Raw genomic sequence first — 7569 nt, 5'->3', positions numbered from 1 at the left:
GTACAAGTATTCGTTTAACAAATAAATTATTCCTTAAATGAATACTTTTTACAAACATATTTTTTAGGCTGATGATTATTCTATTACATTAGCTACACTCACTCTTTTCACTTACTTTTTTACTGCTTTGTGTACTACTTTTTGGGTTTAAATTTTCTTGCTAAAGGAAATTGGTAAATTTTTTATTAAATTTGATAAACTTAGCCAAGCCCCATCGCCAACGTCAAGGCAATCCTAATTTTTGGTTATAAAAAACAGCTACTAATTAGAATATTTAACGTGCAATAGTTTTTTAATACTCGAAATAACTCCCCTTGACACAGTTTATTGACAAGTTAACTGTGTCATAAGAATTTGAGTTTCAATTATTCGATTTCATTATCATTACTGACGTTATTTTCGAATCATTTAAGGTAAGAACTGCTATATACAATATTCAAAGTTAAACGAATATATTTGCACAAGAATATTTTTTGGTTCAAATGAATAATATTTGCTCATGACTAATTTTAACATTGACATTTAATATCAATAATCCAATATCTTGAAAAGATAAACATTTATTTTTTATACATGTTTTGAGGCTTATGCTGCAAAAATTATCAAATTAACATTTAAGTAAAAATTGCCTTTCACTTTTTCCAATAAAAGCTGAACTTATAGAAATTAAAAGATATAACAAACACTCCATAAACAATCTTGAAGCATGTCTTGCTTAACTAAAAAAAGTGTATTATTTCTAAAGTTTAGTTCGTTAAAAAAAATTTTTCTCTTCTTCCTCAGCTTGTATCTGATTCTTATAAGCACATTTATGACCATAACATTTGTTGTAACAGTATTGCTGCAAATCAAATATTCTATGAATGATCAAAACACTTCTGGCACCTAAAATAACAATTGTGCCTAATAAGTCGGTAGGGGATGGCAGTTGATTAGTTAGTAAGTACTGCAATAGGAATGCATAAATAACATTGCAGTTACGAATCTGGTCCTGCATCCTCCAACTGCAGTGATTCACTCCTCAATATTCATCCAAAATATTCAACAAAACCAATAACTACAATTATATACCAATACTCTGCCTTGATTTGGTGATATAAAACTTGATCATGCTTTATAGCAATTCCTATTGGAGCAATAACAACTCTAATTACACTTGGGTAAAATATTGTAAGAGTCAGATCAACCTTTAAACCATTCAGTTTATTTAAAATAAAATATAAGCTTAAACATATTGCGGCTAACGAAACATATATGCATCCCAGTAAATATTGAGAGTTTTGCTATTTAGATAAATTAACAATGTTATTATTCATCTGATTTATAGTAGAGTGTTCAGATTGTGAAAAAATCAAATCGGGTTTTGATATAACTACAACACCAAAAAAGCTTACACACCCACAAAGTACCTCTATTACATCACAACCTTTATGAAACAATAGGAAACTGAAAAAGACTATGAATACAGGAGAAGTAAATTGAACAATATTTGCATCTGCCACAGGTATCAATTAGAGAGATAGGTAAAAAAAATAACACCTGAAACTTCGGCAACTCCCATAATAAACAACTTAAATAAATTTATCTTCTTATCACCATATGGGTGAACTTTTCTGGATAATATAAAAACTATTGAGAATATCAGCTGAAAAGCACTTCTATATAAAAGCGTTTCAAACGACGAAAAAGCTTTGTATTCATGGTAAATGGACTGCACAAGAACATTCCCAAGTGTTATAAATAAACCAGCACCAGCCATCAGACAAAATCCGGTGGTAGGATGATTCTTTTTAACACTAAGTAACTGGCTAGTTAGTCCAGGCATTTTAATTTCAAATTGCAAAAAATCTATGCGACCTTCTCCATGTGATTATTTTACTCATAACCAACTAACTTAAAGACAGATTTGGAAACTCTGTAAAGCCTATTTTTTTATCCTTTTGACACAAAAACGGAATTTAAACGAAGCGTAACAGTGAACACTAACTTTTTAAGAGTGATTATTACTAAATAATATTGTAAGCAGATTATTTATTTACTTCACAGATTTTCTGTAGTGATCATTTAAAAGTGAATTTTAAATGTTTATCAAATGATTGATCAGTGTTTATAAAGAAAACATTTCAGGAAATATTGGCAGTATAAGGAACTATGGAACATCAATAAGAACAAAGATAACGGAATGTTCAAGTTGTGGAGCTGCAACAACTGGTCTTACAAAACTTTTACAATATAAAAGTTGTTTTACCCCAATTATTGCAGAATTAAGTATGCAAATAGAACAATATACAAAAATTGAAAGATATGATGTACTTCTTATTGATAAGGTGTCCCTAAAATCTAATCTGGTTTTCAATAAAAATGAATCATCAGCTAGTTTGGTTTGTTTATTTGGGAAAAACCAAACCCAAATTTTGTTGCATTATAGATTTGAGCGTGTAACTCATACCTTTCTTTTCACTTTCGTGGTATTGGCATTTTCGTGGTATTGTCATATATGTTTTCACTTGTATATTTTACCATTTACACTGTCAGTGTTTATTTTGGGATTTTAGAAAGATGATGTAATCATTATTTAGTTTCTGTAGCCGCTGATGGAGCATCATCAAACCAAACAATGATTAGATTTCACTATAATATGTGTGAAGACTTAATTACTCTTGTAATTTTTAAAACAATAAATTTTTAAACCAAAAATAGTTATATCTACTTTGCAACAATCTAACCACCCTTGATGAAAACTGCTCAAAATTTCTTATTAAACTCTGGTGCAAGAAAATATACACACTACTTGTAAAAACTTGGCGAATGGTTATTGTGGAAGCACATTATTCAATTATATTATAGAGATTTAGACAATCGTTTAAAACTTATGCCTAAGTTTACTAATGACCACATACACATCAACTCTTACTCTGCTATGACTGTAAAACTAGCTAATGAAGTTTTAAGTCTTTTTTGAAAATCTGTTGAGAAATATATATAGATGGCTGGTTTTTATTTTAAAATGGGCATAATCAGTATAAACAGTAGATCTCTTGAAGAACATAAAAATAATATCAAACCTTTACTGCAAAAATATACAATTTATCTCAATTTCCTTTAATACAATTATTTTGATTATTTTAAAGGTTGTAAAAGATTAATAGATGAAAGAGTAATCAAAACTACTAGTTTTCAATCCTCTTATGAGACTAAAGTCACCATATTCATTTCACAACAGGCTCATGAAGACTTGATAATAACATAGATCTTATTTTCGCTCCTTATCTGTAAATGTTAACTAGTACGCTTATTATTGATTTAGCCTAATCATATTTTTATACTTTTCTTTCAGTGGAGAAAAAAGGAATTTTTAAATTGATTTTTGATTTTTTTGATTGCTTTAAGCTTCGATATAGAAAATAATATCCATTTTATATTTATTAAACATGATACTGTGTTTTCAAAATTTTTTTGAGTAATTTGAGCTGGTTTTATTTAGTAATTGTTGTTGCAAATAAACAAATATAAATATTAATAGTAATACTAACTTGTTATCATTCTTCTTCAGAGGATATATAATACTAAAATGTACAATTCAGTTGCAATTCAGTTGCAATTCAATTGCAATTCAGTTGCAATTCAGTTGCAATTCAGTTGCAATTCAGTTGCAATTCAGTTGCAATTCAATTGCAATTTCAAATTATATTTGAGTCATTCTTAAAGTACTCCACTACTTAATAATGATAGCTATGAAAAGTATGCCGATAATTCAACTTTTCAGTAATTATCGTGACAAGTCGGTAGCTTGTTCGATCTCTTAAAAACAATTCAAATTTCACTGTTGGTTCCCCGTTTATTTAAATGTGTTGTCTAAGTCCAATTCCAAAAGAACTAATTTGAAAGAAATAATAAAAAATCCATTATAACTAATAAGGAGTCAGCAGCTGTCCCATAAACAATTTAACTTGTTTAAATGCTCAATGTTCTCTTTGTCAACATCCAAAGAAGACAATTGGGATTCAATCGCGCTATCAAAAGATTGCTTTTTGATTGATTAACAATCAGAATCAAAGGTGTTTTAACAAGGCTGTCCGTTAATCTTGTTACAAAAGGTTGTTTTCAAAATGTTCCAAATTATTTGGACATCAAAACTATTCTCATATTGCTTCAGTTGAAGTTCTTTTGGTTTTTTTAAAATAGGGTTTGTTATATTATCGATGTGATGGTAAATTTCACTGGCGTTGTGATGCTTCTTGTGGATAATACTTTAAGTAAACAACTTTCAAAGTAAACAAGTAGAAACTTTTTCATCCTACTTTTAGTATTACTTTTTCCTCAACTGTGTTGAAGTTGGTCAATTGCTAATAGTGAAATATTTCCCTCTTCTGTGTTGAAGTAGGTCAGCAATTGCTTCCATAGTGATTCAAATTGTTGCTGAAGTAGAGTTTGAGCGTCAGTTCGAGTTTCTGTTTTTTTGCTTAATAAAAATAGGTTTTTGTTTATAAATATCCATCACTTAGAGTAAATGATTCATTTCAATCGTGTTAATGAGAGTTCTATATTATTTTAAAAATAAAAGTTATCAATTAATTTGATAAAAAAATGTTTTAAAAAAGTTTTTCTTTATAAATTACAATAATAATGAGCGCACAATCGCTCTTTTGACAACCACACCAGTTAAAAAACCAACCACTATTTGTGTTACTATTCTGTTTAATTGACAGCAGTTTTTATTCTCGTCTATTTTTAATTTTCCGTTACAATATTTGCAATTTTATCACCGTCCATAAAACATTTTCTTTTACTTTACCTTCGGGTCCATCCAAATAATTACAATTGTCAAAAATTATTTGATGTTGAATTTTAAATTGTATATGTGGAAAAAGTCTAGACGGGGGAGGGAAATGTTTTTTGAGAGGAAGAAGGTTAGAGTTATTTACACTAGAGTGCACCATAATGAAGTACAAAAATATGATTTGAACATGATTTTATTATGTTCATCCTCTAAAGTTGCTTGGTTTACGGATAACAAATGAGTCGATTACGCTAACAAACGAGTCGTCACGTTAACATAGGAGTCGATTTTTGACATTTACATTCTGTACTAGTTCACTATAATAGTTGCACTAACGTGTTAGTCGCTACGGTTTCACGCTTATCGCTTTACAAAGGGAAGAGAAATGATGTTTTGTGTATTCACAAAGCGTGCGAAATGAATAACGTTGATCAACGTCGATCAACGTTATTCATTTCGCACGCTTGTATATAGGTGCTATGCCATAACTACATAGGGACTTTCAGTTCCTGAAATCAGTTCGTTGACTTTCAAAAGTCAACGAACTGATTTCAGGAACTGAAAGTTCCTGAAATCAGTTCGTTGTATATAGGTGCTATGCCATAACTACTTAGGGACTTTCAGTTCCTGAAATCAGTTCGTTGACTTTCAAAAGCTGCAGAGTATCTTCATCAAGTTCTTACACACTTTTGTTTTAAGGTTTTCTAATGCTGGTGATGTACGGATCGGAAGTGTACAGAAAAGTATGAAATGCATCCTCATATGAACTGATCGAGAAAATTTTCTGGCATGATGAAGGCGAAACTTTTTAAAATCCTTATTACGGGATTTTTGCGCATCTTCTGAAAGTTGACCGATAGGAGGTACTGCAAAATGCTTTATGATATTTTCTCCGTGAATTAAGATTTTTTTTGCTGAAGATGGCATATAGTACCATCCATAATTGGTCACATGGCTTCGGGGAGTTTCTATAGCATAACTACAAAAACTTTCAGCATTTCATCATAACACCTGAGGAGAGAGCTTGCAGAGTTATATAAAATTGCTTAATCAAATTTTCATCCACTCCAATGATTTCAGCAAAGCAGTTCGCATTGTAAAAAAATCTTCTAGGAGTATTACCATCATTGGTATTACCACTTACTTGTTTTGGTTTGTCAATGAGTAACCCTAGCTCCTCACGAAAACATTTCTGTACCAAGATCTTCTTTTCTTGCTTTAGCCGTTTCTTTCCTTCACATGTATCTGACTGTGTTTGGGATGAAAGGTTGTAAGAAATATGTAATATAATTTCCATTCAACGAATCTAGGCATGTAATGTAGACAATCCGTATTGAAACGAATTTTCATTTTCAGGCCTAGAAGCCACTTTAGTCAAATCGTTCATTTCCCGTGGTATAGCTCCACATAATGTGCATGTAGACCCAGAAGGCGTGTTCGTTAATACCTGAGCCATTTTTCCATCTCTTATTGTTAGTAAAAGTTCTTGTTTTACTTTTACTCTTTTACCATTTTTATTAATGGTAGATGGCCGCGATGAGTTTATTTGCCTCTTTATTTCAACTACAATGGTTTTCTCGGGAGTCTCTTGAAAATTTTATGCATATAGGTCGAGAAAAATGAACAGACGAAGGTTCCGTATTTTACCAAACAACTGCGCCAGTTACTTTATCAATTAATTTGATAGGCACCAAAGAACTAATTAACAGATTTGCATCAGAAATAAGTTCAGATTCCTCTGGAAGTTTCTGCTTGTATTGACTTTGGCCAGAGGAACCATCACAGCCCCATTTACTTTACAAAAGTAAAAGTTTGAATTTTATACTGTACACGGAATCTATGGTAAAAAATTGTAGCTATATTGTGATCCAATAAATCTTGCTATTCCAGAATGTCGGTAATTGCGTCTTCTGAGTTCGGTAAAGATACATAATATTCAGAATCCAACCAACCGCTGTTCTTAGATTAAAAAAAAGCTTCCTTTTTCCGTGATGTCTGTGTCCATCGTTAAATAAACGACGGAATAAAGTGCCTTTGAATATCACTAATGATGAAACACAAGTTGTCCTCAGAAAGTAGATAATTTTCTTTTAAAATTTTTGACAGTGCCTGAACTGTCATTCCTCCATCAATATAGGAAAGTAGTAATTTACATTTTGAAGACTTACAAGCCATTAAAGTAACGTTCGTAATATTCAAATGTCAAACGTATTGGTTTAATTTCCAAAGTGAGTTTGTTTTACTGATATAAATGTTTCAACTCTTTATATATTGGCAGTGTACATTCACCACAAAAAGAGTGCAAAAATATAAGAATGCCATGGTATCAATAAAAAATTCATAATAAGTTAAAAAACATATACCAAATAATTGTTATAAATGAGCAAAATTTAAAAACCACGATAAACAGTGGTTTTCTGTATTTCTTAATTTTATCACTTTTATCCCAATAATTTCAGAAACTACACATTTCTGCACCTCATTCTTATACATGCTTTTAATAAATACCTAGGCTACAATACTATGTTAAATGTAAAGTGTGGGGAAGCATGGGTAACTGCCAAAAGTCTCAGTGAACTTGAAGAATATTTTTTTTTTCATTTATTTTATTGTTCAATTAACTACTCCTAAACTGAGCATATAATTAAAAGACCATATAATTAAAATATATAATTTTCTTAAAATCTCCTTAAGATGAGCTTTTCAAAAATATATAATACTTATTACTATAGTAATCATTCCTAAAACGTTTTATAGAAAATTAACTTTTAAAGTGATGAAGCGAACAG

General features: G+C 30.4%; 1 pseudogene; it reads right to left on the bottom strand.

Annotated features, from left to right (window-relative positions):
• Nucleotides 1-754: 754 nt before the first annotated feature.
• Nucleotides 755-1825, bottom strand: LOC149892930 (uncharacterized; annotated as a pseudogene).
• Between the last annotated feature and the right edge of the window lie 5744 nt (nucleotides 1826-7569).

This window comes from Hydra viridissima, unplaced genomic scaffold, assembly GCF_058129835.1.
Source record: "Hydra viridissima isolate aposymbiotic clone 2 unplaced genomic scaffold, HvirCarnegie_v1 scaffold_1, whole genome shotgun sequence".
NCBI lineage: Eukaryota > Metazoa > Cnidaria > Hydrozoa > Anthoathecata > Hydridae > Hydra > Hydra viridissima.
The sequence above is the reverse complement of the archived record's forward strand: the minus strand, read 5'-3'. Positions and strand labels throughout refer to the sequence as shown.